Source organism: Colletes gigas, unplaced genomic scaffold (assembly GCF_013123115.1).
Source record: "Colletes gigas isolate AHSC1104 unplaced genomic scaffold, ASM1312311v1 Colletes_gigas_Sc00030, whole genome shotgun sequence".
Taxonomy (NCBI): Eukaryota; Metazoa; Arthropoda; class Insecta; order Hymenoptera; family Colletidae; genus Colletes; species Colletes gigas.
The window spans coordinates 339608-354174 of NW_025106659.1; the positions used below are offsets into that span (position 1 = coordinate 339608).

The window sequence follows — 14567 nt, forward strand, 5'->3', positions numbered from 1 at the left end:
GTAATTAGATTAAGAGAGAGATTAAGGAGCCAGTGATACGGGAAATGGAAATAAATCACAAGGTTGTCGACGATGGTTAAGGATTCGGTGATTCTGTGATCCGTCGAAGGAATCGACGAGAATTTGAAACATTGTGCGTATGCCGGACAAGTGGAAAGGGACTACCGATTCATCCCCCCCTTCCCTCGAGAAGTGTTACAGGTGTTTAAAAAAGTTCTGCCTCGTCGTGGTACCCGAACAGCCACTGTTACCGGTACGTCATCACTTTGTTTATGGGAACGTAGTGGCGAATAGCGTTGTTGCTCGCTGTTACGGATAACCATATCGCATTGTACACTAACGCTTAATTATCGAGCCTACCAGACTCTCATCTATTTACTTTATTAACGTTTAAGTTATGCTCTTCCTAATTAACATGATGTTCAAGTAGTGCGTAGAAATTGACGATTAGAATAGATCTTCACAGCATGCCACGTGCAAATTAGTTAATAGCTTAATAGGTTAAGCGTTCCGTATAAGGCCTAAGTAGCTAGTAACTTTGGATCGAGGTGTCGTTTCCTTCATTGGCGATTAGAATTTATACATTTCTAATCCGTTCGTTTGGCATGGTATTTAATATAATTTGACAGATATCAAAACTCCACAGTCTATGATGATAATTACGTGATAATAAATTCTCTGCTGGTATAAATTGAACACTACCCTTATCACGTGTACGGGGATATAATTTACGTTCGAAGGAAATGGAATATATATTTATATGCAATAGAGCATGCGATGTTTTCATATTTACAATTAAGCCAACATCCTAATAACAGTGTACATTTCTATAAACTTTACACGCTTTACAACGGATACCTATCTAGATTTTAATCTTCGTTCCGCAACGCGTAAATTCTTTAACGTAGACACTGGTTCGGTATAAACAAAGTTCCAAACGATGCGATAAAAGGAAATTTAATAATTTCCAGCAAAAATTACAAGTACGGTTTAGTTTCATTTTTTTTTTTTACTGACGAGGAATTACATCGCGGGCAGCTAGAAATCCACGGTGGAAAATAAAGTCAGAAGAACAGGATGACTGCTAGCTCGATGTAATTGGAGGGAAAGGTATGAGAGCAATGATACGCGTTCACGCTACTCCAGACAGTGGAAAATCCAGAATCGTGAATGTCGCAATACTGTCTGTTGACAGTAATTCATGCCACGATTGATCAATTCTGAATATAAATAGCGATAGGTAACATATCCACGTGTTTAATAATAGAAAATAATTCAGCTACGCTACCGGATGGATATTTACAGTCCTCGTCGCTCGAGTGTAAATAAATCCAATTCGAGATGTTCGTTTTCATTAAATATATCAGTTTTCATTTACCGATCGGTAACGATAAAACAAAAACTGTATTCTCGTTCATGATTTGGAAAGGTACGTTCAACGGTAAATTCATTCATTTATTGCGTTTGAATTTTTGTGACACAATTCCTTCTTCAAGTTGATGTAATTTTGTGCTCCGAAGCTTTCATTCTCCTGATTTTCATGTTCATCAAGGAGTACGTATATTTCCTTTAATTAACTTCTGCAACCTATACACCGAATATTATGTAGAGTGACAGAGATATCCCACAAGAATTGCTAGTAGTATTAGATCAGACGTTTTTAGTCAGACATCGAGTGTTCACATTCCCCTTACGGACACCACATTATTCTATGCTTAAAATCTAAATAAAAATTAGGGACACATAAATAAATTAAAAAAGAAATCGAGTTTCCTTAGTTATAAATAATGTATATTTAAATAAAAAGTTTAATAAAGATTCAATAACATTAATTTTATTTTGTATTTTCCTGATTAAATAACTTTTTGGAAGATACAAATTTGTCGTGTAAGCAGATTCCATATTCGTAGACAAAAGTTACATTCAAAATATTGCATTTTTCGACATTTCTAAATGCAAAATTTTTCATAGAAATTAAAAAATTTCAAATCATTCTGAAAATATTATTTTTGGTTGCGGTGGTCAGTTACAAACATTTTTGGTGAATAGACGTACCCCCGAAATCCTACATGCTTTCGAGAAAAAAATTCGTGAAGGTGGACAAATTTTATTAATAACTTTTAACTCGATCAACAAATTGGTATTGATTTTCGTCTTATTTTGGCCTCTAGGATCTCTCATTTTTATTCAATAATTGAAGATCATCCTCAACCAGTTTTCATGGGATTGATCTACGTATAATTATATAATTATACGAATATTAGAATATAATTCTTATATAAGAATATAATTCATATAGGGGCGCGTATAATATAATTTGTTTGAAATTTCCGAGATTGCGAAGAGTTTTCTCCGGGGCATCGGGAGTCTCGAAATATTTGGAAATTGTTTTCTCGGGATACAGGGATGGAAATTTGTTAAAAAATCTCGAGGATTCTCGAGACGGGATTCTCAAGGACAATCACTAGTCTGGAGTAGAAGACGCCCTTAAAGATCGAAGGGTGCTCCAAACTTTTATACCACATTGTATACCATCGGGACGCAAGTTCTTACGAACACAATAGAAAGTTTAAAATCGCGACTACATTTTGTTAAAGTATCACCTACGGATACGATTATAACGAAAAGGTGTATTCGTATCGTTGTTCCTCGATAGCCCTGACCGGTCAAAATAATTGAAAAGGACTATAGCGCGCCAGGTTTGAATGAATAGTTTGGTTGGCGAAACATCAGCCGTTTCGTTGCCAGAAATCTCCCCGGTACACTAACTATCGTAAAGACCGGCTAACGTAATTCCCCGGTGTAAAAATAAAACATCGTCCAGATAACCGAACGTCCTCCGCGGATCTCCGTGAAGCGACGAGAAAATCGTGGCCGATGCTCGGTTCCAAAATGCCCGCCGACACGACGCGCTAATCGCGGCTCTGCCCCGTAAACGGTCGAGTTAATGACAGGCAGGAAACAGCGTTTAATTAAAGTACGCACTTCCGGTAGGAACGTTTTCACGAGACCGAGTCGCAGCTCGCAACAGTCGAACCGTCCATTGCGTAATTCCGAATCGTAGATAAAGGAACGAATTATCGCGCGCGAGCGGTGTTCCCACGTTTTCCTTTTGGCGTTTGCTCTGATCGAGACCGTCTTGCAGAACTCTTGTTCCATTCGCGATCATTTCTGAACGCTTCGAACCTTTGTACTTTGCATCGTGGCTGTGGCAACGGGCAGAACTCCCATCCAGATAGACATTTTTAAAAGGCAATTCTCCCTTCGAGATTTACTATAGAAATCCTCCTGGTAGAAAATTAAATTAGACGCGTGTGAGTTTCAGTCGTATCTAAAAATCGTATATTTAATTTAATAAACATTCGTGAGTTCATTCGACCCTCGGATATTTTAAAGATATTTTCGGATTATTTTAATCGCGTCTTGTTAGCAAAGAGTATCCCAGTCCAGAATCCCGGGGTTAAATGTTTCAAATTTTAGGTGATCTTTCTAACGTGGTGCTCAAGGGCACACACGCTCCTTTTGCACCTGCCTTGTCACGGTCCTGCTTATTATCCCAATAATAACTCAAGAGCCGTTCGAATGCGTGGGTGATAGCAATTCACCATTGGCACTTAGATGATTAATGAATAATATCTTTCACCGTCTTTCGAAACATATTCTGGGCGTCGTTAGGCTGGTTACTGCGGGCGATTCTGTCGAACTGGAGGCGCGATTATGGTCGGGCAGCAGCGAATAGGGTCACGAGGCTCGATGGTTGCTTTGAGGAAACGTGATCTAACGTTCTGGCAAAAACGACACGGACGAAAGTCACGGTAACGAGAGAGAAAGTGATTGCTATAGATAATAATGAACGGACGAGCAGGTCTACGATGCGATTGATTTTATTGCTATCAAGATCACGTGAAACGTTGCGCTCTGATTTCAATTATTTATGGCTTTATTAATAGAGCTGCCAAATATCTCAGAATCGATTACATGCAATTTCGTTTGTTAATATACCGTATTGTAACGTGAACCAAAATGTCTTTTGTATAGAGGTAGTCGTATCCATAGGGTCAGAACGTAGACTTTTTGGTTCCGTAATTATCCACGGAGTTTAATTAAGATCCGAGCGTAACACTTCGCGTGTTCTCCTTCCGAGTGTTACAGTCGGAATGGACGGCCAGTAATTATTTGGTCGTTCGCTTTTTATGCGCGACCGATTCTTGTGGGAAAGGCAACACGGTTTTCGGCGCGCGGAAGCGTTTCATTGTGAATCTCTACAATGTACCAGATCCCCGGGGAATCGTTCCACAATTAACGACCGAATCGTCGACGCGGAGAAATCGACTTCGAAACAAACGTTTTTGTCCTTAAATCTGTTGTTACATTTACGTGGCAACGCGCACGCAAGGTGAACGAACCGGAACGCTCTTTTCGGCGTCGTTTCGGATTTAAGCGAATCAGTTGTATCACTGGCTTTTCACTTTGTTTCAACTACTATCCATGGTTGAACCTAGCATACGTTTCTTAAATATTATCTCATAATCAATTTGGAATCGAATTTGAAAATCTTAGCGCGCTATCTTGTGTTTCGTATTAATTATTGTTGAACTTTATTGCATTTGTAATCGCGAGGACGTTTTATGAAAAATTCCTGAGAGAGTACGGTAGTGTCTCTCAACAACCGACGAACGTCTGAAAAACGAGCGCAACTGTTCGCGGAACATTTTTCCGCGTAGGGCGCGGTAAATTTCAAACTTGTTGGCAACAAGTGTTTCCCCGTGTTACACGATTGCACGGCTTAAGTTTCAGCCGCGGACGTACCAAATTTCCGCAACACCTGTTGCGAAACATTTCGAATTTGCCAGCTAGCGAACTTTCCTGTGTCTCGAGGCTCGGCTTAATTTCGGAGATTATTATTATTATTTCCTTCGCATCGTCTGTGCCTCGTCGTCTCTATTTTTAAATATTATTCCCAGGTCCCCACCCCGCTCTGTTCCCAAATTCCAGTCGCCTCTATCTTTTGCCCCGCATTATTCACCGGTCATTTATTTTTTTTTTTTTTCTTACCGGCGTTAATCGACGATATTCCGCCATCGTCGCGACACCCGACGCGAACGGACCGCTTTTTGTTAAACAATATTTATAGACGCGCGAATTTGAATTTGGGTTAAATCTATTCTTTCAACCGCGGTGCGATACAGAATTAATAAACCCTAATAAATATTAAGAAATAATAAAAATAATAATTCCTGTCGTTTCATTCTTCGAGAAACTGAGAAGTTCGTTTAATTGCAAGGATTTAATTTTCTCGGAAGTATTGCCAATGAAAATTGCTTGATTCTTTTGAATTTACGCGTGTGTAATTGCTGCGATTCGAATCACGGAAATTCCAATTTTTCATAGTGTGGTACAGGTTTTTTAAGGAGTAAGTTTAAAATTGATCGGTACCGGGATTGGTGAGCATAATGGATAGTGATGAAACTGAGAACTCGAGCCCCTTGGTACTCTAATTTGGGATCGCCTTTTAATTTGCACCTGATTTATGCTAAACGTTTCTGCGATTCATCAGCTCTTCGACAGCGTGGCTGTCCTCCGCGCCCAGCAAATGACGCAGATCGTGACTAACGAAGCAGCTTGTTCGCGATATTCCGTAATCGTCTGCTCGTCAATTAATACTGCGCCGAACGCGTAGCTTCATTACGCCAGCTTTAAATTATGCACGCGTCCAGAGGAGCAAGAAACCGCGAAAGCTACGTGACTAATTCTTTTTCTGGGATCCTAAAGCGTGTCATTGGTGGTTCTCGATCACGGCCTCGCTCCAGAATGCTCGATACCTTTTGAGCATTTTCTTCCCGTCGTTCGCGATTATTTTAGCAGACTTTCTTTTCAATGACCGGCAACAGCTCTCGAGGTGGTAAACGGAGATAAGAGGTCGTTTCGATTAAGTAATTGGACGTCCGAAAAGCCGTTGCGGAATATTTAATTGAATCGATAAAAGGCTCGAAGCAATCGGTAAACCGAATATTCGAAGAAACGTTGCTTTACGAGACTCGGAAGAGCCGCGACGAGGCTTACCGGAATTTTGATCAGCGTGTAATAGACGGTAGCACGTTGAAGAAAAAGAGAAGGACGCATCTGTCACTGGGCGCGATTCGTGTAGAAACATCGGTGCTTCGACCGAAGATGATTCATTCCTAAAAAATCTTCGAATCGCTAACCACAACGCATACAAATCGCCTATAAACGTGTTATTAAATTCACACCACACGGAATACTAAATTAAAGGCCAGGCATAAATAAGTTAAAGAGCTTTGCATTTTGAAAGGATCTCGAGATTTTTAAAATATCGAATCTTAAATCGAAGCGTTCGAGGCGTGGAATACGTTTGATAAAATATTACGCAATTTTTGTAAACCGTTGCATACTGAACACTTTTTATGACATTAACGTGATATAATTTTTTATCGAAGTCGGTTAACTATATCTTGGCTAGATATGTTCGGACATCGGGATGATCTATATAAAATAGAAAAAGAGAAGATTCACGGTACCTCCCTTGAAAAATTAAAGATAGCAGGAATTGGTGTATTTTTGTTCGAAATGCTTAAATATTGATGGTCGCTTTACCGCAATCGATACTGCAAGATATGGATGAACATAAATAGGCTAAATCTATAGCTCTAGAAAGAGGTTCTTAGGATTTAAAAAGGACATAAAAAAATATCTCTCCGTTCACAATATTGTTAACGATTATGAAACTCGTGCATCGTCTAAGCGAATGTATAGACACCCACGTGTAGTAAGGATTTAATTTTTCAAAAATCAAAGTATCTGGGAGAAAAGCGTTCTGAGATTTGTCATGGTCGCTAGGTCCTTGCATCCTAGTGGCGTTCGTCGGCATAACTGGAGTAAAGGAGGTGTGGTGGCATGATCGACGTCAAGGATACAGTCGCATACCCGAAATAACTTGGCGACACCTGACCAACGGCGATATTCCAGCGATAAAACTCGTGCGTGGCCGGAGCTCCTGCGGGACTGGCAATATTTCAGTTTCTTTCGCAATAATTGGCTCGCAGCATTGGCTTTCGTACCGTAATTATCGCGGCACTAAAGACCCAGCGCACGCACTTTCAACCCATTCGCAGTCGACGTGGTCTCTTAACGTCACGGTTCGAGGGATCGATCCTCGAACACCGGAGGGATCGCGGGTCAGTATTTTACGAGCAACGTCGTTGGTACCTTTAATTTACCGTCTCGTCCACTCAGCTGGCATCGTCCTTTGCCGGACATTACGAAATCAACTCAAAGTAGCTCCGTTTTACAAACGGCTCTCGACCTCGTTCGTCCTCTCGAAACGCGTTGCCTTTTCGAGCAATAATAAACAACTCTCCGACTTTTATTTATTCTCGCAGGGGAACATGGTTTTTAAAATAATCAAAGTCATCGGAGTTGACTTAAATCTAGTACCAAAATGTTCGATGCGTGCAGAACCGTGTTGTCGAATTATTTGTTTGCTGTACGAGTGGAAAACTCGGAACTGAGGTAACCGAGGAGGCTGAAAGAGTACGTAGAGACCGTTTCCCTACTCGACGAAAAAAAAACTCGTGAATGAGAGCACTGCGATCCTCGGGCGACTAACAGTGATCGTAGTGAAACGAGTAGCATGACGCCAGCCAATCAGTTGCCTAAAGAATGCGGTGCAGTCACGTTAGCGGGATAAATAGATACACAATGCGTGGGTACGACGCGTAGACAACCGTCAGGTAATAATTCGTATCGCGGAGAAAAAGGGCGAAGACGAACGGTCGATGGCCACCCATCGATGCAGTTTTCGAATCGTTTTGTCACTCACGTGCGATAAAGTTCAGCGTCGATCGAGGAAACAGTAGGAATACGCGGCTTAGGAATCGTATATGGAGTAAGCAAATGGGTGCCGTGCGATTTGACTGATGACCAGAGATCCCAGAGACTGGTGGCCTGCATTTCGCTGCTTTCGCGTTATAGAAAGGCGGATTTTCTCAATCGTATCCCAACGCGCGATAACAAATGGATCCCGTACGTAACGTATAAAAAAACGACCGCGCTATTGATTATCGGGAAGGACGAACTTCACGGAGCCACGAACGAGTTCGAGTTCATATTTAGGTATGGGATCAAGTTCAACGCGTACTCGCGGATCTAGGTCGGTTTCTATACCCGAGTCTCATAAGGTTCGATCGCTGTATATGAAAACTGTTACTATATTTCATGTATTTGCGAAGGTCTTGGTACCAACTGGTTGATCCCGAATTCTAAAACGAGTATTCGCAGGTGCTTGGATATATGCGTTTATAAGCATTTTGGATGGATCGAAATTAGTTAGATTTCCCTTAGAAGCTTAAAACAGTAATAACAGAGGATTGAAAAAAACTTTTTTATATTTTTCATTATATCCTTACGAGAGTGGTATGAATTTGTTGAGAAGGCTTTCCTGGTGGAAACGAGTCCAATGACAATCGTATACAATTTTCAAATAATCCAAATAGAGGTTTGCTGTCGCGAGTTTTGTGTTTCCGTAAACTAAAATTCGGCAACACGGTGAGCGACGAAGGATTCGTTCGGCGGACGTCGGCTGTTATCGGCCCTATCGCGGGCGTTCGAGGCTTTGGGGTCTATCGCGGCGAGGAGAGGCAGGTAGTAGTGGGAACTACGCCGCGTGCTTGCTACCGGGGAAAGGTTCGGTCTTGACGCGAAGGACTACTGCGTGGTGCGCAGCGCCCGGGATCGTTGAACCGTTTACGAGATCATCGAGCGTCCTGTTTCTTCATCGTGGACCCTGGAGACGCATTATCCGCGATCGAGTGGCGATTTCACCGATTCCGAGCGTAAACGGCGCAGGTAAGAAAAAAGGAAAAAAAAGAACGATGGCGCGTCGACGGATGAATTCTCGTCCTGTCGCGCAGAAACTCGCGCGTCGCCCTTCGTCGAACGAGCCGCGGCTAATTACTGGGCCGCGCATAATTGCCACAAATTAAGGAATTTAAGCTCGGAACGTTCGAGGCGAAGCCGGCCGCTCATTAATTGGCCTGCTTGATTGCCACTTGCCGTCGCTAAGCGCTAGATTGTAAACACTCGGCCCGTTAATTGTCCGGCGAGTGTCGCGCGAGTTGTCGTTGCGGCGGCCCCGAGCCGATAATTAAGCCTCCCTCGGCCGCGCCAGCCGGACACGTATATAACGAAATGCCGCGGGCGGTATTTTCGATCTTGCGAGCAGATCGTGCGGCACCGCACCGGCTGTCTGGCTTTCAGCTCGGCCACGAGTACAATCTTAACTCGTTGCTACCTTTCGCAAAACGTTGCACTCCGCGAGCGCCGACTCCGCGAGAAACAAACTGCCGATAGAGAGCTCGAAGGATATTAAAATACGATTACACGCCTCGATATTCGAACCTCTATTGTTTGAAAGGACCGTTGCTAGTCGAATTCCTCTTCCAAGAAAACGAGACGTTTTCTCACATTACGTATTTGGTATTAATTTGAATGCAAATTTGTACTCGAGATCATATTTTGATCTTTAGACACCTGTTATTACATATTGAACGCTTTTCCAAGAAGAAATTAATTCGTTATATGTCTTTTTTTTAAATACACCGTAGAAGGTATGATTTAAGCAACCGGTTTCTTAAATCGTACCTGTCGGTTTCGAGCACCGCGCCTCCTTCGAAGGTTGGAAAATTTGTGAATGAAAATCGCGAAAAGTATGATCGAACGGAGGAATTATTATTGACGTATTGGTATCAACGAGAAACAGAAAACCCCTCCATATTGCGATGATTGTTAAGTAACATTGATTTTATGAGTCACCGTTGGAACAATAATAGATTCGACGTATTCGACTTTCATGAACCAATACATTTTATGCACTGGATCATGTTTCCTATACGTGTTCCATTGCGGAAAAATAAAAACCAGTCGTCTGTGTTTAGAGAAACGATGATGGTTTATGATCGTACTGGGATCGTGGTTTCTTCGATACCATAGTCTTACTAATCTTATGGTACTGTACGATTTACAAATTATTTCGCGTCTTGTTTCAAACAATTCTCCTGTGCTTCTGAATTGGTTAATTTATAGTCGCGAGCTTGCAGTAGCCGTTATCGAGTAAATGTAAATGAAACTTGACGATTTTATTTTATTTTATTGGCGTAGATTTTTCTTTCTTTTCTGATCAAAATAAAAATATAACCGTACGGAATTGTTGTAGGAAGAACGGAATATCGGTTCTAAGCGGAACTGCGTGTCGTATTGGGTCAGACGTTTTAATCAGCCGTTGTAGAGCCTGCGCTACGCAAACATTACTGGACACTGTCCACATTCTACTTACTCATGACACCGCATTCCCTTTAACGCGGAACTGATCTTTATTTCTCCCGCTAATGCATAAATATAAAATACAGTAGCTGAATCCAAATAAATTATCCCTAGGAATTGATTATATTGCGACGAATATAATTTGTACGTGTTAATAATGCAAATGGTTGTGTCACAGATTTACATTTTTTACATTGTTGGAATATGTCGGTCGAATAAAGAAAAGAACAAAATTTCATGTTGATTTAGAGATTACTGGTCCTACGACTATTTTTCTCTTTCGGTCGTGTTACGGTTCGGTAGAAATTGAAATTTTCGATACACTGTGTACATACGTCTAATGACAGGAGCAAAATGAGTGGCTTCCCTTCACCGAAAGACGGTATTGACTTAACGAGCGTGTTAAAAGTGTCACGGCCGCGGCAAGATGTGCCAAATGATCTACATCATGTGTGATCTTTCTATTAAAATTGTAGATAATTGCCCATGAATAAATATAAGCTCGCCAAAGAGAATAACGTTGCGTAACGTTGTCTCCGTGGCGTAAGAATATTATAGTTATTGATTGGAAAAATATTCTATTCATTCATTCAGTAACACGATCTCGCTCTTTATTCCTACGCTCGTTCCATCGTTTGAGAGGCTTCTCTATTGCTGGTTAGTCTTCAGATTAGCCTTGCATTCGTATACGTCGCTTTTTTTTAATACTCTGTCACGTGTTTATACGAGCATAACGACTTTCATCGTAACTAATATCAAAAGTAAATAGGTAGTCAAGAATAATTTATGCGGCTTGTTAGCGTGTCGGTGCAAATTTGGTACATTACTGAAAATCTTGACCAGTTGTTTACTCTCAATGGTGTAACAATTTTCTTCTCCGCAGTTAAGAAAAAATAATAGAATGATTTACGACCTGATCGAGTCACTGTCAACTCGCGAATCACATCATTCGAAAAATTTCTCCTCGACGAATTCCATCGAGCCGGCTCGCTTTCGTGAATGAAAGTTCGAGTCGCGCGATTAACGGTGTCGTCGAGTGCGTTAATCGTTATAAATGGAAGAGACGAAGGTTGTCGAATGCGTTAAACGTGAAACAGATCTCGTCTAGCTCGTTCGTAAAAGTCCGACGAAGAATAATCGATCGTCAAAATCGTCTGGCAGTCTCTTGATTCGTGACCGTCGATTTGGCACCGATTAACGAGACTAGCGGGAAATATTGAAGGTAATATACCGCGTGGAAGATATTCAGAGAGTCTTTCCACGCGAACAGACACGCGCGACGCGAATAACGTGTGAGAAAGTTCATCGAATGCACCGCAAAATCAACCGAGGGAAGGCGTGTCCACAATTCATTCCGTGTTGAATTTATATCGCGTGCAGTCAGCAAAACACAGGACACTAAACACGGCGAATGTAAGTCACCGAGAACCGCGCGATTCCTAGACCCCGTTGTATCGTAACTTATGAAATATCCGCCTTTTTAACGTACAACTTTATCAATCGAGCTTATATATAGTTTACACCGACGCATACTAATTTTAAGTTGTACCAGACAACGCCATGTTTACGAACTTTCAGTTTACAGAACGTTGCTCGTTCTATGTAGTTCGCAGTCGTATGCTTTGGTAGCCATTTTAGAGAATTAGAACCATGTGCAAAGTATCCCTTTATAATTCCTTCCTTTCGTCTAATTTCTTGATGTTTACAAGTCTGGTAGGATTAAGACGTATTATTATTACATTGTACGTCTTATTACGCGTAGATGATAATATATGTAACTTTTTCTTGAAAATACGCTGATAAACTGCTAATGAATATAACGCCAATCCGTTGAATCGCATAGTATTGTGACCGTAGCGCCAAAATAACAAGAATTTATTTTGTTATTCGACGCGCTAATTATGTTATTACCGACCACACAAACAGTTTGTTTTATTCTGCTGTTGTATAATAGTCACGCGTGTGGCGTGCTATTTATTTACCGAAGAGGACAGAAACCATGGTTGCAAACGTTTTAATCACTTGGTTCTCTAACTCGAGTATACTCGACAACTTAGAAGAAAATATACAAACCCGAATACTGTACTTTTATAGCAGAAAAATAAATTTAACAGTTTCTGCATCGACAGGTGACGGAAAGTCGTGGAAAAAGAATTATATTCTATATACTTTTCTATAAAAATTCGCCTCTTCCCCGAATGTGCTACGATTATCGGGGATACCTTGTGCAAAAAAAAGGAAAAAAGCGTGTGTCGCGTTACGCGAATAACGCGATAAATATCCGTTCCACGACACGCTTATAAACTTGAAAATATAATAAAAGCTCGTCGGGTAGGGAGGGGTGCCGGGTGAAACAAACTAAGCTACGTAGCGGCAGGAACGCGAGGCCATGGATAAAAAACGAGCAGGAAAAAGCGTTTACGATCGTCGCGACCAGAGGAAGAAAGAAATGAAGGATCGAGGGAACGAAGTGTCGCAACGAACAGCCGGATGCGCGCTTCTGGTCCCGGCAATTAATAATTAAGAGCCCCCCGGCTAGTAGGCGGAGTGGGGGGTCAGTCCGTTAATTAATCGAAGCTACGTGGCCGCGCGAACACTAATTACAATTTATAATTAAGCAGCTTAAGCTCGTATTGCCTCGTGTGCCGGTCCGACCGGACTGTGTGCAATTAATATGATTAATCGTTCCGCGAATTGTAGGCCCGGACCGAAAGCAACGGCTCGAGATTCGAATTTAAAATCGCTCGGCTCGATTTACCTCCATACGTACGAGAGATCTGGTTCGATCGAAACTTTGGGCATCGATTGGAATAAGGGGTCGATTTCTTTTATTGTTAATATTGCTACGATCAGACTTCCTATTTTTCTTTCTAAATATAATCGTTTTACTCAAAATAAAGTAATTTTTGATATTTATACGATAGCGTTTATATTATATGAAACAGACCAAAGGTAATATTCGAAGTGTTCGTTGCTTGCTTGAATACACGCTACGACTAGGACTTGACCTGATTTAATTACAATCATGAAGCAAAGTGTCAGACAGCCGGTAAGTGATTCACGTCAATTTAATGGTGTTCTTAAATTGGTGAGATGGCTAAGTACGCTTATACTGAACCGACCGACATTTATTATACAGTCCAATAACAACTGCTGTACTTTTGTAATATGTCTAACCAAAGTTTATCACCATTTTTGGACGAAACGATCATCGAAAATTGTTAAAATATCTGTTTGAGTATAGTAGGCCGTATTTCTGATTCGTACACCCCCACTTTCTTCTTCCAGTTCGAACAATTTTAAACGCCTTCCCAGATCGATTCGTAAGACCAGGTTGGCACCGTTTCGTTCTTGAATTTTCACTTTATTAATTCTTCATAATCTATCGTGATTCCAATACCTCGCTCGCTATTCTCATCCTTGAAATTTGATTAAATTTTCGCGCTTAATTTATCGGACCCTCAATTACGTTTCACAGCTAGGGTTTCCAAGCTTGGAATTACACGAAACTAGTTCAACGTTGCATATTTTTTTAAAGAAGTTTGCACAAGACTTTTATATATCAATACAAGCGAAGCGCGTTAGTCGCGCCCAGTAACCGTCGTCGCAAAGCACCGCGTCACGTGACGTCGCGTATCAACGTTCAGGGAAATTAATCAGCGACAATTATTCCACCGAACGTTAACAATGCTTGCGTTATTAATAAATGTTGCATTCATATTTCTTCATTCCCGTTCGTTGGATCTCCGCGACCGGGAGCGGAACGCGTTACGCAACCGCGCGACACGTCCCCGCGAACGTTTACGAAATACCGAATCGAGGAAACCTAAGAAAGCATAGCGATTATCGCGCATACCGATGCCGCGTTCGCGTTCGCAGAAGGTAACATTAATTACACGGCGCGGTTGATGCATGGAAATACTCTATCCGGCTAGCACGTAATTAATCGCGGCAGGTGGAAGATGATATTGATTTCGCGACGCTCGACTTGCCTCTGCGATTCGTCGGTCGCGACGAGAAACGCTAACGGTGGATGCGGGTTCGGGAGGAGAGACCGAAGAATAAGGAAAAGAAGGAAAACAATCAGCGATGGGGGGGAGGGGGAGGGGTAAAAAGTATCACCGCGACCGATCACGACTGTTACGTTAATTAACGATGTAGATCGTGGTTCCGGGTCGACTCGGGCCACCATAAATCTGAGAAGCGGCGTGGATTCGCGTAATTTATCA

The 14567-nt window shown here is 41.6% G+C and overlaps 1 protein-coding gene across 1 annotated transcript in view; it reads left to right on the plus strand.

The window, feature by feature from the left end:
• Nucleotides 1-213: 213 nt before the first annotated feature.
• Nucleotides 214-14567, plus strand: part of LOC122401920 (zinc finger homeobox protein 3) — a 201144-nt gene continuing 186790 nt past the window's right edge. Inside the window, exon 1 of the mRNA XM_043404341.1 lies at nt 214-253. The gene's annotated coding sequence lies outside the window, so the exon portion shown is untranslated. The remainder of the gene's footprint in view (nt 254-14567) is intronic.